Genomic DNA, 27,436 nt, shown 5'->3' on the forward strand with positions numbered 1-27,436 from the left:
AAAGAGGCAGATAGAGAGTGAGAGAGAGAATGGGCGTGCCAGCGCTTCTAGCCACTGCAAACGAACTTCAGACACGAGCGCCCCCTTGTGCATCTGGCTAACGTGGGACCTGGGGAACCGAGCCTCGAACCGGGGTCCTTAGGCTTCACAGGCAAGCGCTTAACCTCTATGCCATCTCTCCAGCCCCAGTTTTTACATTTTTTATGGAGTACACCAACACATATGCTTACACACACACACACACACACACACACACACACACACACACAGATTGTGTGTTCATTTTTCCACCACACATCGAGTATCCACAAAAGTAAGTCTCTGGCGGACTCTGCCCACATCAACATATGCATTAGGTGCTGCAGGAGGAACACTTATGAACAGTTGGCCAAAGGCCCTTGTGGGTCAATCAGTGACGCTGAGGAGATGATGACAGATTTTCAACCCAGTGGGGAGATTGAAGGGAGCAAGGCGACACTACAGAGAGGAGCCAGCAGTCACACAGGAAGCCCAGCATGACCGTGAGGGTCCCACTGGCCAGCAGGAGAAGCTGAAAGTCAGAGCCTATCTGTCATGGAGGAGCCACAGTGCTCAGAGGCATTTCCAGGAGGGACAGCCTGTGGTAAGACGCGCGTGGACAGGGAGTGCTCTGGTGTGCCCCCGTGCAGAGTGGGAAGGTCCCAGGAAGAGGTCAACGGCCAAAAATTGGGGGAGTCCCTCAATGCTGAGCAGTGACCCTTCCATGGTGTGGGAAAGGGTATAGGCACAGAGAAAGTGATTAAAGAGGCAAGGGGCATTGCCCTGGCACAGTGGGGAAGGAGCTTTGAAAGCCGTGTTCCAAGGTGGGTAGAGTTGGCTGGTCTCAGAGGATCCTGAGCGTTAGTAACAATGGCGTCGCTAGGGATGGGTGGGGAGAAGGTGTGGACAGCACACAAAAGACCCCGCAGTGTCTCTGAGCCGGAACCAACCCATGGGGCTTGGAGATGAATGGAGGGGCAGGCGGGGTGCTGGATTCCCAGCTGGTGCTGGGCAGAGGGAGGAGTGAAACCAGAAGCTGGAGAGGACTCTCACAGGGGTGGGGCTGGGCCTGGGAGAGCCAGAGGCCCGGGGTAGAGGTAGCGTTATTTAGACACAACTCTGGGATTCTGAACTTCAATTTGGAATTTGGGGAAGGACTGGAGTCCTATCTATAGCTGGGTTGGGGCTGACCAGAGAGCTCACAGAAGTAGAAGAAGGGATATCTAGGCCAGTAAGGACAGATGTCTGCACTCTTTCATGAGTAAAAGCAGAGAGAGGGTTGGAGAGATGGCTTAGCAGTTAAGGCACTTGCCTGCAAAGCCCCAGGACACAGGTTCTATTCACCAGCATAACCCAGATGCACAAGGTGGCACATGCATCTGGAGTTTGTTTGCAGTGGCTAGAGGCCCTGGTGCACCCATTTTCTCTCTCTCTCTCTCTCTCATAAATAAAATGAGTAAAACCTAAAAATAAATACATAACAAAAATAAAATTTTAGGGCTGGAGAGATGGCTTAGCGGTTAAGCGCTTGCCTGTGAAGCCTAAGGACCCCGGTTCGAGGCTCGGTTCCCCAGGTCCCACGTTAGCCAGATGCACAAGGGGGCGCACGTGTCTGGAGTTCGTTTGCAGAGGCTAGAAGCCCTGGCGCGCCCATTCTCTCTCTCTCCCTCTATCTGTCTTTCTCTCTGTGTCTGTCGCTCTCAAATAAATAAATAAAAAATGAACAAAAAATATTTAAAAAATAAAATAAAATAAATAAAATTTTAAAAAGTGAAGAGAAGTGGCCAAGGAAGTGAAGATGGCAACTGGACGAAGACAAAGGTGATGTGCATGGCAAGCCTGGCATCTGGTGGCAGAGAAGAGTGAGAGGAAGCGGAGGGCTTCTTGCCACAGAAACCCCAACACTGCGCTTGTCTCTTCCTAGCTTCAAAGAGAAGAGGAGGTCTGAGTGAGGGTGGGTGGCAGAACAATCCTTAACAATGTTGTAGGAAGGAAAGGATCCCACCCCTCGCTCGTTCGAGGGCCGTTTATATAAGATGCTTCGAGTACTCACGTCTTGCCTGATGCGAGACCACAGCCAGAAAAATGACAGACAGCACCTGGGCCTTCTAGCGACTTAACCCGGTCGGGAAAGAGGAAGAGCAGGACCGGGTGGAAAGAGACACGCACGGGAGCCAGGCACGCACAGACCAGGTGGCTGGGAGCCGTCCAGAAAGGGGGCTATGAGAACTGAGGCTGTGCTTCTCTAAGGGCGTGGTGTGGAGAGCGGAGAGGAGAGGAGGTAGCATGTAAGAAAAGACACGGGCCAAGGGGGTGATGAGAAAGCTGGCCAGGGACCCCGCACTGGTAGGTACATGTGAAGTTTGGACAAAGACCTCAGGCGGAAACTTCAAGAGGGAGGGAGATGTGATCTCACCTACACGTGAAAAGTGTCTTTCCACTGCTAAGGGAAATGTAATGTATCCATGGGGCGGGGGATGGGTGGCAAGAACAAATCCTATGGCAGAATCCTGGTAGGATATTTTATATTATACAAGGTAACAACTGTCTCCATTTGGAAATAATACGTTTGAGATAGTGATTAGATTCTGCTAGAAATAGTGATTAGATTAGAAGAGAGAGAACTAGCAAAGTAATTTGAGGCAGGAAGTAAGCCACCCTAGAGAGCAGGGCCACAGGCCCACAGAAATGGACCGATGTCACCCCGAGACTCCGAGGAAGACAAGCAATGTGAAGACATTTGTCCTGTCAGAGCAGCCTTGGCTTGTGACCTGGATAAGGTCTGTGTGGCTGGAGTATGTTAAACCTTATGTTACATGAAAAGAATCAGACCTAGAGTATGGAGTAGCTGCACTTGAGGTGTGTTATGAAGGGTCTCTCTCTCTCTCTCTCTCTCTCTCTCTCTCTCTCTCTCTCTCTCTCTGACACACACACACATCCTTTAGTAATTAACGGGAGACACATGCATATGAAATTATAAATTTTTCTAGGGAACATGACACCAAAGATGCCATTGCATCTTGAATGCAAGTTCAATTCAATTTCCTAGCCTTTGATGTGAGAGATTTATTTAATCCTGAGTAAGGTTCTTAATGTTTAATAATTAAAAATAGAGTAGTTTTAGCTTACCAGCAGGGCTAGGGAGATAGCACAGCAGTTAAAGTGCTTGCTCACAAAGCCTGCCAGCCGGGGTTCACTTCCCCAGCACCCACATAAAGCCAGACGCACAAAAGCGGTGCACGCTTTTGGAGTTCGTTTGCAGAGGGAAGAGACCCCGGTGTGCCCATTCTCCATCTCTCAATTAATGAGTAGGGCTGTTTTTAAACAGTTACACATATTCTGCAGCCTGTGTATCCACGCTGTCCACCTGAGCCCTGGTTTCACGTCTGTGAGAGTGGACAGAGCGTGTGAGAACGCATGGTCCCTTGCTGCTTTGCAGACATGCTCTCCTCTCGCGCTCCCTTGGCTCTGACCCATCCGGACTCTGTCTCAGGACTCTGCTCTTCCCACCCGCTTCACATTCAGGTTCTGGCTCCTGCACCTCGCCTCACTCCAACAGTCCCCTGCACTTGTTTCTCACGACCTCTGATAGTTTTGAGAACTTAAGAGTTAAGCATCTCATCAAGAGTCCCTCAGCTGGGATTTGTGCAATATTTTACCTCTGAATTGACTGGGCTCGTCAGATCCTGGGAGGAAGGGCTCAGAGGTGGAATTCTATTTGCCTCCCATCTCATTAAGGCTACATGCCATCAAGATCGCTTGCTGCCATTGATGATGACCTTGGTCACCTGGCTGAGGCAGCCTCTCTCAGGTTTCTGCACTTGGATGCAGCTGCATAGCTAAGTAGAGAGATTGTGGCCCCAAACGTTACACGTAAGATTTGGAGTTCTGCACACTAGAGGTATTTCTGCCCTTGCTGCCAGATATTTTCAGGGAGACAGAAAGCCACTTGAGTGACAGGTTGCCAAGTGGCTGCCTTTCCATTAAAACCAGCTCACAGGGAGGGGCCAGGGCAGCGGTAACACTCGGAAGGACTAGACACTGGGTGGGTGTGATGAGCCAGGGAATGTCCGCTCCGCAGGACGGGGTGAGGGCTCTACAGTTTGGTAACTGCAGCTGTGCACATTACAAGGAAGAACTGCTCTAGGATAATTTAGGTAAAATAATGAAAAGCTTGTATTTTTTTTTTAATTTATTTATTTGAGAGCGACAGACACAGAGAGAAAGACAGGTAGAGGGAGAGAGAGAGAATGGGTGCGCCAGGGCTTCCAGCCTCTGCAAATGAACTCCAGATGCGTGCGCCCCCTTGCGCATCTGGCTAACGTGGGACCTGGGGAACCGAGCCTCGAACCGGGGTCCTTAGGCTTCACAGGCAAGCGCTTAACCGCTAAGCCATCTCTCCAGCCCAAGCTTGTATTTTTAAATGAGCTCTTTCTTGTATCGTTTGAAATATCAATGAAAATTCATCTTCTTGGGGCTGGAGAGATGGCTTAGTGGTTAAGACACTTGCCTGTGAAGCCTAGGGACCCAGGTTTGATTCCCCAGAACCCACATAAGCCAGATGCACATGGTGGTGCATGCACCTGGAGTTCCTTTGCACTGGCTGGAGGCCCTAGCACACCCATATTAAATATATATATATATATATACATATATATATATATATATATATCTCCAGCCTCTTCCCTGATTTGATAAATAATGTATTCATATATGGAACCAGAATGTAGTTCTGGTGGTTTGATTCAGGTTTTCCCCATAAACTTAGGTATTCTGAATGCTACGTTCCAGATGATGGAGATTTGGGAATTAAAGCCTCCTAGAAGCAGTGTATGGTTAGGGGCAGGCTTATGGGTATTATAGCCAGTTTCCCCTGGCCAGTGTTTGGCTCATTATCCTGCTGCTGGTGTCCACCTGATGTTGGCCAGGGGGTGATATGATCATGCCATCATTTCCCCTGCCATCATGGAGCTTCCCCTCGAGTCTGTAAGCCAAAGTAAACCTCTTTTTCCCACAGGCTGCTCTTGGTCGGGTGATTTCTACCAGCAATGTGAACCTGACTGCGACACTAGCCATCCACTCATGAAATTTCACAGCAATTGTATCTGTAATGTTGGTGAATAATAAGTTTTGCAAAAGTAGAAAGATTACCCCCCCTTTTTTTTCAAGGTAGGGTCTCGCCTTAGCCCACGCTGACTTGGAATTCACTATGTAGTCTCAGGCTGTTCTTGAACTCATGGCGATCCTCCCACTGCAGCCTCTCGAGTGCTGGGATTAGAGGTGTGTGACACCACGCCCGGCCCATCTTTGAATGATTGGTTTGGTTCTGTTTTAAACTTGTTCATTTGGTTTGTTTTGTGATTCGTTTGCATACAGGGACTTGTGAAAGTTCTAAGTCATATGACCACATTGGTGCCGTGAAGAAAGTCTGGGTGGGAAACAGGTGGCTTCCTTGCCCAGTGTTGAGCATCTTGGTCTTTCTGTCACAGGGGCACTGTCAGGATCCCCTGTGTGAGCCAGCATTGTCCCCGGAGCTCCGTGGAGGGAATTTCATGTTGGTTCAACACCCTTCTCTGTGTTCATAGATATCTGCCAGCCCCTCCCCCAAGCTGGGTTGCACCATCCCACCCAAGGTCAGGATGCTTTTAACCCAGAGTCAGCCTGGCACACCTCATGGTGCCACCCGTGAAACCGCAGCAGCATGGCAGCAGCCTTGCTCCACTCTCCCTGGAGCTTGTTGGCATGGCTCTATGACTGGCAGACAGTGGCATCAAGAGGTTTCTCCAAATTTTGTCAAAGAGGGGGTAGAAAGATTATGCCTAATAATGGTACCAAACTGCCTGTATTTGCTGAATACAAAACTAATTTTTTTAAAAAAAAGAAGCCACAGAGTGGCAGGAAATATCCAGAGCCATTGTCCCCCACCCCAAGATGACTGGCTGTTGCGCTCACATCTCATAACCCCTAAGCCCATAGCGAATACCCATAACCCCACTAAGGAGGGCCCTCAGTGCAGTGGGGACAGGGAGGAGGGAAAGGACAGCATCAACAAATGATAATTAATTTAAAAATTCTGGACTTTAAAAGAAAAGCAAGAGCCTGGAGAGATGGCTTAGCTGCTAAGGTGCTTGACTGCAGAGCTAAAGGACCCAGATTTGATTCCCCAAGACCCATGTAAATCAGATTCACAAGGTGCATCTGTTCAAATCACCTGTCCCCTCTCCTGTACTCCACGTGGGGGAAGCTGGGACCTGATGCTACAGTGAGGCCAGCACATCTCCAGAATCATCAGGTTCAGAGCGAGGGGTTCCTGGGTTCTTTTCAGTTCCTTCCCCACAGAAGTTGGCTTTGCGTGACACCAACAGAGCTTTGCTGAGGGGGGACAAGGACGCAAGTACCAGATCTTGAAAAGAAGCCAGCGACCATCAAGGAAAGGACATGAGGCTGCAAGAAGACAGCTTAGAAAGCCTGGTATCCGCTTGGCTCTGTGACGCACACACTGCCCCTCCTCCAGGTTAGGTTTCAAAGACAGGATTTTTAAAAAGAAAAGGCTCCCCACATCCTGTGGGATGGAACGGGGTTATTTCCCTGTTTCCTCCCCCCCCCCAATGCTCTATTTCCACATCTTTAAAGGCCATGGGGATGCTCTCTCACCGGAACACCTCTCCTAATCACTTAAAGGTGGATGGAATTAGCCATCTCAGTAGGCACTTAGCGATGGGCAGGCCAGCAAGCCAATTAGGCGATTAAGCCATTAACAGCGGGGATGTGCATCTGAAAGCCAGTCTCCCCCACTCTGGATTCGGAGAAAGGTCTAGGCTAGCTATCCCTCAGAGCTTCAGAGATCTCTAATCCACTTACTGGGATGGCCTCTTTTCTTTGTTTCTTCTTGACTTCTCTCTCTCTCTCTCTCTCTAGGAGAAAGATAGAAGCTAAGTAGGGGAGGTTTGCAGGAGCCTTTGAACAAGTAGAATAACAAATGGCTGTGTTCAAAGGCACCTCAAGAAGGGCAGGGTTTCAATAACCAAAGATTAAAATGACCAAGCCAGTGGTCCAGGGGACACAATGGTGACTTGGGGCTTAGGGAACTGCTGATCAGACCATCAGGTGGATGTGTAACCCGATGCCTTTGGAGACCCCTCTCTTAGACACCTTTACGTCTTGGCTTAAATGAGGAGGTGGCATTTCATGTTGTTTTCTCCTGAGGACTCTCCTAAGTTTCTTTTAAAGCGAGGTTTATAGCTGCAGAGAGACACCCCTGACTGCCCCCCCCCCCCCCAGCCAGCAAATACAACCTTCTTCTTGGCACCCAGCCTCTGTCATCCAAGAGAAAGGAGGAAGAGGAGGAGAAAAGAGTGTTATCTTCCAGAGTATTTCATCATGAGAATGAAAAGCTGTGCATGCCAATCAACCATGCCAAGTGCAAAAATCCCTGGGTCTGAATGATGTCACGATCAGGAGCATTTCAACACTGACAGAGACAGCAGTGGTCCCAGGATTGAGGGGGTTCTGTGACCTGACTTCAAGCAGCTGCTGTGAAGATGCCTGTCTCACCTGGGCAGTGAGTTGGGTCAAGTCCCCTCACAGGCCCGAGGAGCCATTACTACCTTACCAAGGGCTCAGACCAAAAAGCTTTGAGGCTTCTGTGGAAGCCAATCTTATTTCCGATTGAACCACAAATCTTTCTCCATGTGTGCTCGCTGGGTCTCAGTGCAGGGGAGCAGGCTAGCCTCGCTCCTCAAGGCTACATCTATTGTTTGCTTTCATGAAGTTTTAGCTAGCAGACAAAATTATGACCATCGTGACATGTTCGTACACGTATGCCGTTGTATTATGACCATCGTGACATGTTCGTACACGTATGCCGTCGTACTTTGTTCACGTTCTCCTCTGCCCCTCCTATCAGTGCCCTTCTTCCTGCTTTCATATTACACATATGTACATATAGACAGACATATGTGTTTCAATCAGGCTTGCATATATGAGAGAAAATGATACAGGGGTTTGCTGTGCCAATGTACCAATATATACCAACGCACTGATAATTTGGGGTGCTCCTAGAGTCTTGTGTCACGAATTTGCTGAATGAAATCCACAGATAAGATATGGTTCAGGGAGACCTTATTACAGCTTAGAGTTTAAGGAGAGAGAGAGCTTTAAGGGAAGGGAAACTTAAGCCTAAAATATGAGAGAAGGAAGGTATAGCTCTTATGCAGAGAGAAAGAGGGGGTTTGAGAAGCCCACCTTGAGACTCAGGTTGGAGTTTCTTATAGATGAACAGTTGGGTTTCTAAGTGAGGAAAACCAGGTTTGTAAAGTGGGGTGATAAGTAGGGATCAAAGACTTTGTCATTTTGGAAGGGTCAAAGGTTATTCTAGAAATCTTTCCTGGAGGGTCTAACATTCCAGGGAAGAAAGAAACAAGGAAAAAAATCCAGGTTCTCCTTTCAGGCTTCATGAAATTTCCTACTTTTAGTCAAGGGGAAAAAAAAAACTACTCACTTTTGGGGTGCCATTACCCTAACTGATTAGCCATTTTCTGTCTCCCATCAAAAACACAAGACCGTCAACATGGTGGTGCACACTTTTGATCCCATCTCCCGGGAAGTTGAGGTAGGATCGCTGTGAGTTCAAGGCCTGTTTGAGAGTCCACAGTGAATTTCAGATCAGCTTGAGCTCGACCTTGAAACAAACAAAAAAACAATACAGGACTGGGGAGATGGCTCAGTGATTAAGGGATTTGTCTGCAAAGCCTAACGGCCTGGGTTCAATTCCCCAGTTCCCACATAAAACCTGATGCACAAATGGTATATACATCTGGAGCTCATTTGCAGCCACTGGAGGCTCTCAAGTGCCCATTCTCTCTCTCCTTGCAAACAAATAAAGATTAAAAAACACAATGCCTGTCTTTCAGAGTCGAGCCCACTTTCCTTTCCATGGTGATCTCCAGTTGCATCCATCTCCAGCAATGACCCCATTCCTCTCCCCTCTTCCTCGGTGAGCTGAGCTCCACTGTCTACTGATGGCTCTCTAGGCTGACTCCAATCGTACTGCTGGGAATAAAGCAGCAAAGCCGTGGGTGTGCATGAAAGTGTCTGTGTGCATGCTTGCCTTCCTGGGGCGCACACCCGGGAGGGGTGTCTCTGGGTCGTGTGAAAGTTCAGGGTTTGGCTCTCTGAGGGTCTTCCGTGTCGTTGTCCTCATGTCAGCCACATGATGATGGGGAGAACGATTTCAATGTAACTTTAATTTGCATTTCTGTAATGTCCAAGAACGTTGATTAATCCATACAGTCATTACTCATATATGTGTGCATATGACACCAGCCCAATAACAATTTCTGTTTTTATTATATTCAATTCATTTGTTAGAGACTAGATTTAATTATCTCCTTTGATAATTAATTCCTGAAGCAATCTACTCAACAATATGCAGAACCCCTTGGATTGTGGTCAGAAAGTAGGTCTTTGAGGGCTGAGAAATGGCTCAGCCATCAAGGCACTTGCCTGTGAAGCCTAAGGACTCAGGTTCGATTCCCCAGTACCCACATAAGCCAGAGGCACCAGTCTGGAGTTCATTTTCAGTGGCTGGAGGTCCTGGCATGCCCATTCTCTGTATATATCTGCTTTTTATTCTCTTGCTCTCTCACTCTTTCAAAATATGTAAATAAGAAAGGTATAATTTTAACAAAAGAAAGTAGGTCTTTAAGATAAAACGCACTATTTCTGCCCTGACAAGTCTCAAAATCTACCTGGGGGCGTCTACAGAGGCACGGGGCCCTCCCTCAGGCCTGGTCTTCACCTAACAGAGGCTGTGTTGGGCGGGGAACTACCTGTGCGCAGTCTCCAGCAGGCTGGATCTGCGCAGCTGTTGCAGACGCACAGCGTGCCATTGTCAAAGGGTCGGAGTGGGCACCGGGGTTATTTGAACATGGAAGTCAACTGATAGCTATTGAAGAAACACAAACGGTTCATCTCCACTTGAGCCCCTGGCTGACGGAGCTCCCTTCCCTGGCTCTGTACGTCTGCTCTGGTCTTCACATTCCCGAGAGAAGAGTGGTAATTGCTAGACCTTGGTGCGGGTGTTCGTGAACTTGAGTGTTGACTCCAGTCCTGGGCACGTGTGGGAGCGAGGCTGCTGCAGAGAGACCCTGCTCGTGGACGCTCCACCTTCCTCACTGCGTACCGGACAATTGCTTGGGCTTCACGCGCATCTGGACAGAGCAGGACACACGACTCATCTGCCCTCCAGCCCTTCAGCATCTTAGAGTGTAAGGAGATGCCTGGGTCTCTCTGAGGCATCGGCAGGTGTCCAGTCACACCGCAGGTTGGAGCTGCCTTTCAAAGCTGGCTTTGCCACCCCAGTCCCCAGTCCGAGGGGCAACGTGTTAACAACACCAGAGCCGGTCTATGTCTCCTGCTTGCTCATTTCCTCCCGCTCCTCAAGGACGTATTGGGGGGTGTGTTTCTCCTCAGAGTCAGGGAGGCTTTCAATGTCACCCAGTCCCCCCAGGTCTTCTTCAGCACACCAGCCAGGACAGCACGCCGGAGCACTGCTCACACCGTGGCTTCCCACGAGGAGCTGGGGATGTCTGTCCTCAACCGCGGGGGCCCCTGCCCAATGGGAAGCGTTCTCTGAACATGGAAATATGAGTTGAAGCTGCCAGGAAAAAATAATATTCGCTGGGTAGAACTTTGTGAGAGCTGGGAACTAAACTACTTCAGGCTGCCTCTGCGCCTCGAAGCAGGAATTTACTGTCTGCCTCTGCGCACCTGCTCACATCCTTCTGACTAGGTAAATCCTTCTGGAATGGTCTAAGTCACCCCCGCCCCCTTCTGCTTGCACCAACCTCGGTGCTGGGTATGTCATCATCTCACACCTGAAGCCTATAGCAGAGATGTCTTCAGGGAAAAAGGTTTCAGCGGTACCAGTTCATTTTGAGTTTCATTTTGTGGTTATTTCCCCACCACCCTCTCCTTCCCCTGGCCCCAAACCCTTTCATCCCTATTGTCTGGGCCTCAAGTTGCCTATCCAGTATACCAGCAACTCCAACTAATCCAGGTTAGGAACCACAGGTGAGGGAGAACATGCAGCCTTTTTCTTTCTGTGTTCAGTTACTATGATCTGTTGCAAGTCTTTCCATTTTCCTACAAATTTCATTATATTATTTTTTTATTATTTACTGCTGAGTAGAATTCCACTGTGCAAATGTACAACTTCATTACTCATTCATCCAATAATGAGCACCTGGGTTGATTCCAGTTGTTAGCCATAATGAATTGAGCAGCTATAAACATGGTTGAGCAAATATCTCTGTAGAGAAGCATGGTGCATTAGGATAGATGCCCAGTAAGGGAATAACTGGGTCTGCTGGTAATTCTGTATTCATCAATTTCCACAGTGGTTGTACAAGTTTACATCCCCGCCAACAGTGAACGAGGGCTTCTCTTGCTCCACATCCTCGCCAACATTTGTTGTCATTTGATATTTTAGTGATTGCCACCCTTACTGGAGTAAGGTAGAATGTCACAGTTGTTTTCAATTGCATTTCCCTTATGGTTAGGGATGTGGAGAAAGAGGGAGAGAGAGAGAGAGAATGGACAATCCAGGGTCTCCAGCTACTGCAAACAAACTCCAGATGCACGTGTCCCCTTCTTCATCTGGCTAACATGGGTCCTGGGGAATTGAACCTGGGTCCTTTGGCTTTGCAGGCAAATGTCTTAACCACTAAGCCATCTCTCAGCCCAAACATTTTCTTAAGTGCATGTTAACCATTTGTATTTCTTCCTCTGAGAACTTCAGTTCTCAATTCTATTTTTCAGTGGGTTGCTTGATTTTTTTATTGTTTAGTATTTCTGAGTTCTAAGAGCTACATTTTTTAATTAATTAATTAATTTTTTTCACTAATTATTTGTGTGTCAGTGACAGTAAGACTTTGGCCTCATGTTCCACAGCACTGCGAGGGTTTGGAAGTCACTCAGTGACAAATACATTCAAACTCCAGTTGACCTTTACTTTGGTGTTCTTCCAAGCATGGAGAGCTCCCTGGAGGAGGCGACGGGTGGAAGAAAGCCACCTCACGCTTGTTGGGACAGGACCCACAACCCCCGCTCTTCCTGTCTCCAGCACCGCACACTCTTCTCTAACTGGGTTCTTCACCTCTCAGTTTGGTGTGGACTTCCTTTGATAGCAAAGGCTTCCTACAACATGTCCCCAGTGGTTCATGACGCTAGGAAGGTACCATGGGGTACATGGGAAGGGGGGAGTTACACACCCACTCGTGTTTCCACCTTGGTAGGCAGCACACTTGACCCAGACAGTGTCTTCTTCCTGGAGCTCCGGGGTGCCATGACATCAGCTAGGGGTGTTATGTTTGTTTCCTCTGCCAAGTAAAGAATTAAAAGGCAGGAAACTGTTTCAAAGAATAAGGTTTAGGCCTGCTGAAATGGCTCAGCAGTTAAGGCACTTGCCTGCAAAACCTAACAACCTGGTTTTGCTTCCCCAGTGCCCACGTAAAGCCAGATGCACAAAGGGTCACATGCACCTGGAGTTTGTTTACAGCAGTTGGAGGCCCTGGTCACCCCATTCTGTCTGTCTGTTCTCTCTCTCTTCTAGCTATCTCTGCTTGAAAATAGATAAATTAAAAATGTTATTGGGAAGAATGAAGTTTATTTCAGAGTCAAAGAGAAAGAAAGCCGAGAGAGTCCACACCTCTGGGGAGTCCAGAGCTGGACGCTCTGCAGCCTCGGTGGCAGCTGGACTTGACTTGAATGAGGGAAGCCCCCCGCCCATCCAGAGTCCATGAGTGGTCATCTTCAATGAAGACGAGGGTCTGTCCAGCATCAGTGACTGGTCCCATCAAGAGTCCATGAGTGGTCATCTTACAGTAAAGATGAAAGCCCTGGATGATCCTTGATGTATTCAGTGCCACATAGGTCCTAGAAAGCCCACCAAGCCCAACTTCTCCCTGGAAAATTCATCCAGGCCAGGAAGAAAGAGGAAGTGGGATCACCTCCTTCTCTATCTTGAGTTGCCATCCCATCTGTCTGTCTGTCTGTCTAGTCAAGGAATCTCTCCAGCTTCTATAGGGTTGCAGCCAGGCTCAGAGCCTCAGGGCACACGGTAGAGTGTGTCATGGAACCGGAGTGCCAAAGGTCAAGTAGAGCGAATGCTGGACTCAGAGACACGAGCTTTGAGCACAGGGTGGTAAGGGCACAAGCAGACCACAGCCACAGAGGCTCAGGGTAACATTCTGCATTTTTAAAGCAATTTTTCACTTTGACAGACAGGCAGAATCTAAGGAAACACAATGATCTTTTATTTTCAATATTTATGCATTTATTTGAGAGAGATAGAGAACAATGCAGAGCGAGAGAGAAACAGAGAGAGAGAGAAAGAGAATGGGTGTACCATCCAGCCATTGCAAACGAACTCCAGATGCATGCACCACTTTGTGCATCTGGCTTACATGGGTCCTGGGGAATTGAACCGGATCCTTTAGCTTTGCAGGAAAGTGCCTTAACGCTAAGCCACCTCTCCAACCTATTATTTTATTTTCATTTACATGAGCTGCAATGATCTCATTTCTACCCAGCTGCACATTCCTGACAAGAATGCCAGAGAGAGTGCTGGTTTAAAACCAGACAACCATATTTTTCATTTGTTGATCGTCTCTCATTAGCTACTCATCACTTAGCCCCCATTGTAGACAGCTTCACAAAGCCACAGGGCAAAAAAACCCCAAAGATCACATCACACAGCACATTTAAAAAACTCCAAACACTTTTCATATCTTTAAACTAAAATTATAAATCCACCACCATACCTTAGGCCTAGACTTTAAGATTCACCCATCTAGCCACGTGACTGTAAATCCAGACTAGAAACTAATAAAACATTAGCTATATTAGGGAAAATGTATTCAAAGTACCACAGCCCATAATCCCAACAGTTGCTCCTTCCTGGAAACAAAAGACTCAGCACATGCGCCTTTTATCCAGAACACCAGTCACAGCTTCATCACTGCCTTTCCTTTTCACCCACTTCCCGCCTGCACAATTTTACAAAGAAATTCCCTCCCAGAAGTTCCGCCAAACTAAACTGCTGGGAGATTTGGCACAGATCATTCCCAGAGTACTATGGCTGTGTAGTCTGTCTCCAAATATCTAAATATGATGATTCACGTTCGATGGACTTTGGTATTCGTGACCGTGTGTTGCTCACTGAATTGCTTACCTGTCAGGTTACCCTGCAACATCATGTAACTGGTGTTTTGACTTCTGACAAAATGCAAGGCATGTGTCTAACCAGCATATAATTAAAGGCAGGGGGAATGTAATTGTTGTAAATCATCATTATCTATTTATGCCTACTTGGTATTGTACCAAGGGTATCAAATAGCCTGGTAACACACCATGAATATTTTTTTCATGTCCTTAGTGTAGGTCTCCCTGACACAATTTCTATGTGCCCTGCTGTTTTTCCCCCATTGAAGAAAAAATTAAGTTAACTTCGCTCAGCTTAAAATGTTCTGCTTGGGCTAGAGGGATGGCTTAGCAGTTACAGCGCTTGCTTGCAAAGTCAGAGGACACAGGTTCAATTCCCCATGACCCAGGTCAGCCAGATGCACAAGATGGTGTATGTGTCTGGAATTTGTTTGCAGTGGCTAGAGTCACTGGCACACCCATTCTCTCTCTTTCTCACTCTCTCTCAAATGAATAAAAATATTTTTAAATGTCCTGCTATGTCCTCGTTAGACTTTGGTTGGCATCAACTGAGTGGCATTTTTGTGAGTGCACGTGGCTTGAGTGCTTGGCCTTCCCTCACGGTTGTGCTGATGTGGCCTTCCTAGGAACAGGTCTGCCTCTCCCTTGGGCAGCCTTTTATACACGTTCAATTGCCCTTTTTATTTGGTTTAGACGTCTCTGACACCCAGCTCTTCCCCTCAGAATTTATTAACGTCTTTTCTTCATCTTTTTCAAACAATCCCAGCAGTTTTGATGGTAGATCATTTTTCATGAAAGCAGAGAGCTTTTCATTTTTTTCCCCCCTGAATGAGCTTCTGTTTTATTAGTCTGTCTGGAAAGGTTTTTAAGGGTACTCATTTACACTGCTGGAAAATTTACTACAAATTTTCATGGGAGAAACTTTTGGTTTGGAAACAGAAGTAGCCATCAGGCCACGTTGCCATGGCCACACTGGGGTTTCCATGAAGACCCAGAAGCGACAGAGCTCTCGGGTTTTCCTTTGTAATTCTGAAGGGAGTTGTGCCCATGTAACCCTGGTACTTCTAACCCTACAGCTGCCAGCAAGGAGCCTTCACCCAGACTGGAACCAAAAGACACACATCCGGAGCAGTCCTGACCATCGGCAGAGCTTGGGAACAGGAGGCCCCAGCAGTAGGAGGACACCAGGAGCCACCGGGCCACACTGCCAGCTCCAGGCTGACTGGATCCAGCATGGTGCTTTCCAGTGGCCAAAGGCAGAACCCTCCACCTAATCGGGGAAAGTCCTGTTATCACCGGTTCCTCCCATGTCCCCAGGTAGAGAAAGGAGAGGGAGGAGGGACCTGAAGGACCTATGACGTTCTTTAGAGGGAGTGGAGAACATTCTCCCCAGTGCCACCTTACGGACGTGACATTATTCATGGTCATGTGGGACAGAAGTGGGGGCCCCACAGAGGGTTCTGAGGTTCATACAATCCCTGCTCTTGGGTGTGAGTCACTCTTACTTCACCGGCGACGTCCGCTCTCATTTCACAGATGGATGGATGTTTTGGGTTCAGGCCATCAACTCTCTTCCCACCTCAGGCTCATTTTATGATTCTAAAAACTCCCATCTCCCAAACTCCTTTATCCAAAGCAGGGGAAGGGCAAGTGAGCACAGAACTTTCTGCCTTGGAAACTTCTTACCCTGGCAAACCACTCTCATGCACACGCACGCACACATGCACACACACACACACACACACACACACACACACGATGTATTTCTTTCTGAATGCAGAAAAAGGATGCATGATTATAGATCAACTTATAAATTAAAACAATACAATTTAGATATTTTCACAGTCAGAACATATGCATTTGTTGAACTATTACTTTGGTCACCAAAAACTGTATTTTGTTTAATGCATATAGATGTTCAATTTGTAAGACATACTGAGAGATACAAGGACAGGGTAGTTATCTGTTAGATAGTCCTTTCTGAGGGACACAGGGGGGCATTTCACGCAGGAGGAAGACATTACATAAAACTCTGGAAGGGGGCCCAGCACCAGGGAAGGGATGGTCACGAGGTGAAGGCCTCATTCCCGTGCCAGGTCTGCCTTCACACGCCTCACAGGATCCCAGAGTGATGCTGATGTGGGAAATCGGATAGAGATTTTGCATGACCACCAGAAACAACCCTACAAGGCCCTTTTTGAGTGGGAAAAACTATATTTGTCCATTTACCTCAAATAGTGTATTAGAGGATAATCTTCCCACAGGGAGTTTCAGTTCACCTCTTGGAAGGACATGAAAAGTCATGGCCAGTGCTTGCTGGCCTTCCTACACTTCATTTTTGGAGGCATTCCCATTGTCTGAGCCCAGATTCTGTAGGCCATCTTGACCACCTGGCGCAGAGGGCGCTGGTTCCTACCCGCTGACTGTTCTCCGCCCTGGCAGAGACGGGCTGGTGTTTCCACACTCATTGCCGGGGCTCTGCGGCTGCACAGCCCAAAGCTGTTTTGTTTCTCAGAGACTTAGAGCCATTCACTTCCAGCTAAACTTTATATGGCCTGCTAATTGCCTTGCGCAGGGCAGAGTGAGCATGCAATTTCCTTTCGCTGTAACTTGAAATCCCACAATTACGGTTTCTCTCATCCGCTGGGGACCAGCGAGCCTTGTCAAGCTCCCTGCTTAAGGGGGTTGGCCCAAGTAGGGGCATATAATATTAGTACAATGTTCCACTTTGTACTCAAAACAATTTTCACTGGCTTTGGCTTTGTGATTTAATGAAATCACTAATAATTTCAGAAATTCAAATTTAAGCACACATTAAAATTTTTTTTAACAGCCACGAGTAACAATAATCACCCCATCTCTCCTTTGAAAATGTAGAATTCAACTAAATTAAATTCACAGACTTTTTCTTGGACTTATTTTAATTTGGCTTTCATGTTATAGGTCTAGATCTTGAAACAGTTACACCTCTGGTTTCATTTAAACTAATAAAGAATTATTATATTAATAATTGCCACCCACTTTATTAAGTACTGTGGACGTCCCATCCTTTCTCCTCAAGGAGAAAGCCTGCTAGCTCTAAATACTTTGGCAACGGAGTATATGGGATATAATTTAGTGTAGCAGAAAGTCTGATTTAAAACATGAACTGAAATTAAGGGCACTACTAATATTTGCAAATCATTAAAGGGCTGACTTAGAAGATAATTTTTGTGATAAAATTTAAATTAGGTTCAGTGGAATTCAGGTCTCCTGTTTGAGGCACACTCCAACATACTGTGTTGCAGATGGGAAGGACTTCAGTGTCAGTAGGCTAGTTAATATAAACCGGGAAGATCCAAGACAACAAACACACACACGTCAAGGCAGTGGCTCACTGAATTAAACCTTCCATGAGCTCCAGGCGGAAGCAAGAGTCAAGGGGTAAGGCTGGAGAGATGGCTTAGCAGTTAAGGCAAATGAGCCCCACATAGAAAGGCAGATACACAAGGTGGCGCCATGTCTGGAGTGCATTTGCAGTGGCTAGAGGCTCTGGCGTACCCATTCTCTTTCTCTCTCTCTCACTATCTGCCTCTTTCTCTCTCCCTCCCTTTTCTCCTCTCTTTCATAAATACATAAATAAATTCCGAGAGAAGGGACTTACAGCCCTTGATGTGCAGCTATTTTCTTCACGATACCAATAAACTACGATCAATGCTGTGATGAAGGTGTGCCAGGAAGCCAGACCTCCGCAGAGGAGTCCCTTGTTAATGCCAGTGCCTGCCAGCCTGTGTAAGAGAAGTGTCCCTGAAGTGACTATTTCCAGGCTAAGGGTCGGGAACCACAGAGTGACTGAGTCATGGTACCTGAAGAAACTATTAATGATGAACAGCTAAGGATACGTATACAAATGCTTATGATGCAAGACAGGCAACGCTGGGTACCAAAGGTGACATGCAGGAAAGAGTCACGCAGATTAGACTAGCTCTTTGGCTGAGAGGCATTTGATCAATGCAAACACAGGCAGACTACACATTTGCGAATTTGGTAGGGCAAACTTACTCTTTCTCTCTCTCTCTCACCTGAGTACATTTGGATTGGCATCTCAAATAGTCATTTATCTTTTCAAAAATTGTTTTCATCTGTTATGACAGGTTATAACCTTCAAAAAACATTTTACTTATTTATTCATGTATTTATTTATTTATTAAAGAGAGAGAGAGAGAGAGAAAAGGACATTCCAGAGCCTCCAGCCATTGCAAACAAACTCCAGGCACGTGCACCATCTTGTGCATCTAGCTTTACATGGATACTGGGGATTTAAACCCGGGTCTTTTGGCTTTGTAGGCAAGCACTTTAACCTCTAAGCCATCTCTCCAGCTCAATACACACTTTTAGCCCCTCTCCCCAACCTGTTACCCTGGGGCTATCTTCCACTGGGTTAGGGTAGTAACTGTAGGGTCATGAAGGCCTCAATCAGTCCCTATGGGGGAGTGGGAAATGGTGCCTTAGTGTGTTCCTACGCACTCTGTGGCTCCTACAATCTTACTGTGCCCTCTTCAGCAATGTTCTCTGAGCCATGGCAGGCCTGTTGGAAGTCTGATTCAGCATTGAGTTCTCTGTAGCCTCTGGATTTCTGTTTTGATGACTTTTTTTTTTTTTTAATTTTTTTTTTTTTATTGAGAGCAACAGACACAGAGAGAAAGACAGATAGAGGGAGAGAGAGAGAATGGGCGCGCCAGGGCTTCCAGCCTCTGCAAACGAACTCCAGATGCGTGCACCCCCTTGTGCATCTGGCTAACGTGGGACCTGGGGAACCGAGCCTCGAACCGGGGTCCTTAGGCTTCACAGGCAAGCGCTTAACCGCTAAGCCATTTTGATGACTTTTGATTGACCACTGTGTCTGTCACCATCACCCTGGGGCTGGTTGTCAGGCTAGCAGTAAGAGCAGTTTCATGGTGCCACCTCCTCTGCAATTTCTTTTTTTTTTCTTTCTTTTTTTTTTTAATTTAATTTATTAGTTTTCTTTTCAGTTCCTCTGCACTTTCTCCTGGACCCTGGCAGATGTAGTAGAGGTGGCATGTCTCATGGCTGGCAGTCAGCTGTCTTCATGTCTTATCAATGAATCAAATAGCCACTCATATGCTTAAAATTTATCTCCCCCCTCCACTTTATGTGTAGTGAGCTAATTTTCCATAAGTGCAGATGCAACACAGCAATTTCCTCTGCCGTGAAACCTTTCATCTTGGTGGAAGCTCCGTTAGAGTCAGGAAGCGAGGAGGGATGAGGGGCCGCACAGGTGTCAGGAAGTTCCTGAAACTTGTATGACCCATGGGGCCCCTCCCCGACTTGTATAAGGAATAAGAACACACACACCCGTAGAACTGGCTCTGTGACCCACGCAGCCCGCCGTCTGCAAGCCGTGCAGCATGTTGCAGGGACACAGCTTCCACGAGCCATCGTCACGTGTGCTGGGCGAGGGCTTCGTGGAGGGCAGCTGCCTTCAGTGGTCCACTCTTCTCTAACGACCCACACCCTTGCTCTGGGAGTGACGCCAATACACTCACTGGCTCAAGAAGCTGTACTTGGTTGGAATCATTTCTTGGTTTGTGACTGGAAGCCTATCTGGGGGTTCACAGACATTTGTTGTGTCTTCCTGGAAAGGGTCAATGAGACAACGGAGTAGGTAGGTAAACCCTGAGGTAGTTTAGTCTGCTCAGAAAATTCCAGGAGGAATGCTTGCTTCAAGGCATTGAAGGAAAGAGTGAGGAGGGGGTGGGAAGATGAATAAGAGACAGGAGAAAAAGAAGGAAGGAAGGAAGGGAGGGAGGGAGGGAGGAAAGAAGGAAGACGGGAGCGAGGGAGGGAGGGAGGAAAGGAAGCATGGCTCATGTCCAGGTGTTGAAGCAAACTCATAACTTCCAATCACAAATTTTCTGACTAGTCTTCCTCCTCTTTCTTACTTTTAATTCATTTTCAACTCTCTGTATTTTCTCATTATATTTGCTGGTAGTTTGAATGTGATCAGTTAAACACATGGCCCTAGACTCGGGTATTTCATTACAACCCAGCTCTAAGGTGTGTTTGTGGTGGGATCTTCATTCCAGTCCAGAGGTCTGAACCCTGGACATTCACACTTGCCTGTGGCGCTGGCTGGGGGCGGTGGCTCTGTTTCCATCCATGAGAGGGAGCCTGCTTCTCCCGCTGTTGAAGATGTTCCCCTGGACTCTATAAGCCTGAAATCAGCCCTCTTCCTCCTGTAAACTGGGCCTGGTTGGATGCTCATTCTAGCAACACAGAGCTGACTGCGACCATTTTACGTCATACTTTGGCTTTGCTGCCACAGGCAGAAATGCGCGTCTAGTCTGCGCTAAGGCAGGTGAATAGCAGACGGAGAGGTCACTGCTCTGGTGCCGCAGACAGTCCTAGGGATGACCGGGCGGAGTCATTCGCTGGGTGGAGAGGTGGCAGCTGGTGACCGTGCAAATCAGAAGGTTAAGAAGCCACACATGAGATATATCACCATCATCATCTTTGAGCACAGTGAAAGTGTGCACTGGGCCTAGGTTACACACATGTGGCCCTGAATGCCTGGTCTCCAGATTCACGGTCAAAGCTAGAAGAGCACATCAGAAATATATTCAGAGTATGCTCACTGAATGTGCTTCTTTCCAGTGACCGTGCCTGGCTATTCTCCATATTCCTGTGTCACTTAACCTAAGAGTCACTTCCCTTGGATGTTCTAAAGACAGGACCCCTGCGCACAGCGAGAGTCTCCCAAGCAAGAGCTCACAAAATCGTAAACATGGGGCCTCCGAGTGATCGCTCAAGCAGTGCCTGGCTTTGCTTTGGGTAGTAAATACAACCACAGAGACTCAGTCAGACTTCGCTTCAAGAAAAGCAAAGTTAGGAGCTGGAGAGATGGCTTAGTGATAAAAGGCACTTACTTGTAAAGCCTAATGACCTGGGTTCAGTTCCCCAGTACCCACTCTAAAGTGGCACATGTGTCTAGAGTTTGTTTGCAGCAGCAGGAGGCCCTGATATACCCAATATTCTCCCTCCCTCCCTTCCTCTTACTCATAAATAATTTTTTTTAGAAAGCAAAGCAAAAATATTACCTTTTACATCAGGAAATTTCGAGAAAGAATGAAGCTTTCACCACAGATTGCAAGAATATCACTTGTGCTCAGATACTTTCTGAGTGTGCTCCCAGTGGCGAGGGGAAGACCTGCTCCTACATCCTCGGCCTGTGCTGTGAGCTGTAGGTTGCTTAAGAGGAAAGGAAAGGGGTATGTGGTGGTTTGAATGTAAATGTATACCCCCATATACCCAGGTATTTAAGAAAAACATTAAATGCATCTGCCTCCTTTTCTTTCTCGCTCTCAAATAAAATATTTTTTAAAAATATTTTATTCTCAAATAAAATATTTTTCAAAGTATTTTATTTATTTATTTATTTGAGATATAAATAAAAAGAGGCAGATTGAGAGAGAAAATGGGTATTTCAGGGTCTTCAGCCAGCCACTGCAAACAAAGTCAAGACTCATGCGCCACCTTGTGTATCTGGCTTACATGGGTCCTGGGGAATTGAACCTAGGTCCTTAGGCTTCCCAGGCAAGTGCCTTAAATCCTAAGCCATCTCTCCAGCCCAGACACAGGTATTTTTGATTAGGCTTCCTACACAGTCTTCAGCAGGCCCCGCTAGAGGAGGCATGTCGCTGCAGGTGGATCCTGCACCAGCCCTGAGCGGTGCATACACAGCCAGCTCGCACTTTGGCTGGTGTGTTTGTGTCGGTTCTCGCTCTGTGTTATGCACGTATGGAAATGAGCCGGCTTCGTCCATGGCAGACCTTCCCCTGGTCTGTCAGCCCTTTCTTGCCCTAAGCTGCCTCTGCCTGGGCATTTGTCCCAGCAAAGTGATGACACACCATGGTGCGAGGCAGGAAGAGACCACCATAGTCACAGCACAGGCCATTGCCTGGGACAGAGGAGAGGCAGGACCATGCCTTGCCCCCACCCTTGGGTGCCTGGGGCCAGCCCACATGGATCATGCCTTAGACTGTACACAGACCTGAAGTGGGTTGCTAAGGGGACAGGGAGAAGAGCACAGGTCTAAGGTCATAGAGTTTTCAGGAGAAGACCCTGAGTTCTTGGGAGCTGAGGCACAGTGAGCCAAAAGCAGAGCGAGGGGCCCTCGCTTGCGTCAGAGTCCAGTTCAGTCTGGGTAGAGCTGTCTTAGTCTTAAGAAACCCTCACTGCTTCTGGGGCTTCCTCAGCTTGGATCTGTGCAAGCAGGTGTGGAACACGGAAAGCACATGGGCCCAACGCTCTACCCGCGCACCGAGTACATGAATCCTCGCTGAACCTGCATGAGGCCAGGCTGTATTCCCAGAACCAAAGGGGAAGAGGGAGAGAGAGGAAGTTACCTGGCAAAGAGCAGCCATCTAAGAGTTTCTAACTCCAGAGCCCAGCCCTCCACCTGAGGTGGACTCTCCTGCACCCCAGCATCGTGCGCCCTCTTTGTAAGACATCTGACTGAATAGGGTTTTTTTTCTTTGTATTTTTATTTATTTATTTGCAAGCAGAGATAGACAGAGAAGAGAGGCATGTAGACAAAATGGGTGTGCCAGGACCCCCAGCTACTGCAAACAAACTCCAGACGCTTGTGCCCCCTCGCGCATCTGGCTTTTGTGGGTCCTAGGGAATCGAACCAAGGTCACCTTAACTGCTGAGACATCTCTCCAGCCCTGACTGAATAGTATGTGTGTTCAGGCTCGGATCAGAGATCTGTCCCTGTGACACTAGTGTGTGGTTGGACATGGACCAAGATCAGTGGTCTCCAGTAGTCCACACACACAGTAGCTACCTACATCCTGTCCCTACAAAAGGGGGTAGAGCCACTCTTTAGAATTGTCCAGTGCGTTTTGCTATGAGTCTGCCCTTGGAACTCCACGTACTTCTTCCAAGCAGCCCAAGGCTTATGGCCACTTGTGGTTTGGGAAGACTAGTGGGCGAGTGAAGTCAGAGCTGGGTTCTGAAACCTGATGAGGGGCTGGGAAAGATCTGAAGTCATGACACTTCGCCACTGAACAGATTAGAGCCAGCTGGGTACTGCTCTCCAGACAGCATACTGAAACCACAAACCACTGAAGGACACTAATTTGGAGTATATTTAAATATTTCAAATATTAATAAACCATATATGCTTTTATATATATATAATTAATCTCAACATCTTCTGTGAATGACATTTCTATGTAACACACAAATTTAAAAAAAGCAAATCTTGCTGCAGGAGTCCTGCACAGTTAAGTGTGCTTGGATGTGACTCTCCACTAAGCACAGAATGAAATGATTGGCATCACATACGTGCTCACGGAGGTGTGTGATGGAATAAATGCTTACCGTTCCCCGTGGGCTCATGTCTAAACACTACAGCTAGTGGTGGTGTTTGGGAGGTTGTGGAACCTTCAGAGTTGCTGGAGGAAGTGCATACCAGGGAGGCGAGCATTGAGTTTATAGCCAGGCCCAATGGGGTATTGTCTCTCCTCTCTACTTTTGGTTTATTCCCCGCCCCCCCTCTCTCTCCAGGCCCTCTCTTCTGGTTTGCTGGTGTGGTGATGAGCTGTCAGATTTCCACCCAACCTGCCATACTTTCTACCCTATGACAGACTCTCCCCATTGGCACTGAAAACCAAAATAAACTCTTCTCTTCCCTGAGTGGCTTCTGGTCAGGGGTCTTGTCCCAGGACCAAGACAGAAACTGACATGAAAAGTTGGTACTGAAAGTGGGATTGTTGCTATGACAAACCTGGCCTGTGGTCATGAGTCTTTCGGAGCTGGTTTGTGGAAGGATGTGGAGCTTTGGTTTAGAGAAGCCTTTCAGTGCAGTGAGCAGAACTTAATGGGCCATTCTGGTGTGTGTGTGCGGGGGGGGGGGGGGGTTGGGAGAGCAGACAGCTGAGAGAATGTGGAATGTAGAGTTCAAATGCACAAGGGTTTAGAGGGAAAAATGAACTTTTTCAGGAACAGGGCTGGAGGCAATCCGTGTTATATTCTGGCAAAGAAACTGGCTGCGTTCTGTCCTTGTCCTCAGAGCGTGAGCACAGCTGCACTCAAGAGCAGTGGGTTAAAGGTGTTTGGTGGAGGAAAACCCAACTCACAGCAGTATTGAGCAGGAATAGAAAGATGGCTCAGTGGTTAAGGCACTTGCTGGCAAAGCCAAGGGACCCAGGTTCTATTCCCTAGAACCCACATAAAGCCAGATGTGCAAGGTGGCACACCACACACCTGAAGTTCATTTGCAGTAGCTGGAGGCCCTGCCACCACATGCATCCATCCTCTTTCTCTCTCTCCTTCTCTTGCTCTAAAATAAATAAATAATAAATAAAATATTTTTAATTAATTGTTTTTTTTTTTTTACTTGAGAGTGACAGACAGAGAGGAGGAGGAGAAGAGAGAGAGAATGGGCGCGCCAGGGCTTCCAGCCTCTGCAAACAAACTCCAGACGCGTGCGCCCCCTTGTGCATCTGGCTAACGTGGGTCTTGGGGAATACAGCCTCGAACCAGGGTCCTTAGGCTTCACAGGCAAGCGCTTAACTGTTAAGCCATCTCTCTAGCCCTAAATAAAATATTTTTGAAAAACTTTTAAAAAGTAGTAGTGAGCATGTGACCTGGCTTCTCTTAACTACCCGGTTTCAGATATATAATGAATTAGAGCAAAACAGCTAAAAAAAAAAAATGAAAAAATACAAAGTGTGGCACAGAAAGAAATGTGAGCAAATTTAAAGTTAAGCCCAGAAACTGCAGCTACCTTACCTGTAATTATTGAAGATAAACTACACTTCACTGGGACAAGAGGCAGGTGCCTTTAGGGCAAGGCACAACCTACTGGAGGCTTGAGATAAGAATAATATTAATTCTTTTGACAGGGAAAAACCCGAAGGGAGGTGCAGCTCTCTGCTCCCCAAGGTCGACATGCAGAGGCTGCTGTACCTGTCTTCCATGGGCATCAGGCTCCATCCCGACCTGGCAGAAGAACTTTGCAGCATCTCCCATGTTCTCGCACTGTACAAGATGCAGAGGGTCATGGAGTATTTTAACGAGATTCCAGAGAGCCACGGCGGCTAAGCAACATGAGGCAGGTCAGAGTGCCTTCAGGAAGGGCCGGCAAGGCCACCCTCTTCAGCTGTGAACGTGAGCCCTCAGCTTCCGTGGAGACTCCAGGGTGTCAGAGATGTCAGGACGATGTGCCATCTGCCAGGAAAAGCTGCATGCTTGGGACTAGACTCATTTGTCAGATAAGGGAGGCTACAGGTAGCAGAACGGCTGAGCTGTTCACATCTTTTGGAGTCTGGTGGTTCCCATCCTGAGCCCCAAATAAAAGACATGGAGCTGCACAATCTGATGGTTGCTGGGTGTCTTGGTTTGGTCCAGTTTTCCCTTACCATGTCCCCGCTCCCACCTTTTGGGATGGGAACGTTTATTTTGTGCCACGACCAATTGTACGCGTGTTGCCATCAGCTCCTTGTTGCTGAGAAAGACATCCACTTAGAAGCAGCTTGTGGGAGAAAATGAGTTTACTCGGGGCTTACAAATTCCAGGGGGCTCACTTTCGTAGATCCAAGCCGAGAGACACCATCAAACAGCCAGCAAACACCAAAAAGCCGTGAACAACCACAGCTCCAAATTGCTCTCTACCTTAAGAATGGGCATATGACCCACCCTCAAGCACACATTAGGGCTGGACTCCAAGATCCACCCCAGTGGCATTCCCTCTGTATCAGGGATCTGCCTGCTATGGGCTCAACTTGCAAGGTCAATTTTAATAAAACACCTGAGTCTACAGGACCATACATTCAAACGATCATAATTAAACTACTATAGTATGTAACTTGTGTTTTCATTTTGTCTCACATGAGACTTTGGACTTTTATCAAAAAAATTTAAGGGCTGGAGAGATGGCTTAGCGGCTAAGCGCTTGCCTGTGAAGCCTGAGGACCCCGGTTCAAGGCTCGATTCCCCAGGACCCACGTTAGCCAGGTGCCACAAGGGGGCGCAAGCGTCTGGAGTTCGTTTGCAGTGGCTGGAAGCCCTGGTGCACCTATTCTCTCTCTCTGCCTCTTTCTCTCTCTCTGTGTCACTCTCAAAAAAATAAATAAAAATAAACAAAAAAAAGTTTAAAAATTTATTTTTTTAAATCTATTGACAACTTCTATACTTATAGACAATAAACCATGATATTTCCTCCCCTCTCCCAATTTACTTTTCACAACTCCTCTCTCTATTGTATCCTTTCCCCCTCTCCACTAGTCTCTCTTTTATTTTAATGTCATCGTCATTTTCTCCTATTATGAGGGTCTTGTGTAGGTATTGCTAGGCACTGCGAGATTGTGGATATTGAGGCCTGTTTCTGTCTGTACAATTGCATTGTAAGGAGTGGTACCCTTCCTTTGGCTCTTACACTCTTTGTGCCACCTCTTCCCTAATGGACCCTGAGCCTTCGAGGGTGTAATAGAGATTTTTCAGTGTTGGACACTCCTCTGTACCTTCTTCTCAGCACTAAGTTGCCTTTTGGGTCATCCCAGTGGTCACTGCCATCTGAAAAGAGAAGCTTCTCTAAGTAGAAGTGAGAGTAGCATTAATATATGAATATGAACATTAAGTGTAGTGCCTTTAGAGCAGTATTTTGAGAATAATATATGCATTTAGCCAGACAAGAGCAGACTTTATACCCCTAAGGCTCATGACCTCCCCTGCCATAGGCTTTTGATTAGGTTTTCAGTACCAGGCATGTATTCCCTCCCATAGAGCGGGCCTCCAGTAGAGAACAGTTGGTTTCCCCAGAGCAGACATGCCACTATTGCACCTGTTTGGTCATTTGGCCTGTCTGGGCAAACTTGAGGCTTCCAGTGTCCACTGTTTTCACCACTGATGACTTCTGTATCCCATAGGACTGCATGCAGTGCAGCTTTTCCCAGCTTTTAGTTGGCTGGTCTACAGGCCAAAGGTTTTCAGCTCAGCACCAGCTTGATTTCTCAGTGACCTTGCTACCCACACATGTGAAGTCTTTAGCAATGGGTCTTACCATCTGTTACTCCTGGGAATTACCAGCCTTGGCAATGGCCTGTAATGTTTTGGAGGCAACAGGAACCTCTCTGGCCAACAACTCACTGAAAGGTAGCCCATCCCTGGCTCTGAGAATTTTCTAGTAGCA

This window comes from Jaculus jaculus, chromosome 20, assembly GCF_020740685.1.
Source record: "Jaculus jaculus isolate mJacJac1 chromosome 20, mJacJac1.mat.Y.cur, whole genome shotgun sequence".
Classification (NCBI taxonomy): domain Eukaryota; kingdom Metazoa; phylum Chordata; class Mammalia; order Rodentia; family Dipodidae; genus Jaculus; species Jaculus jaculus.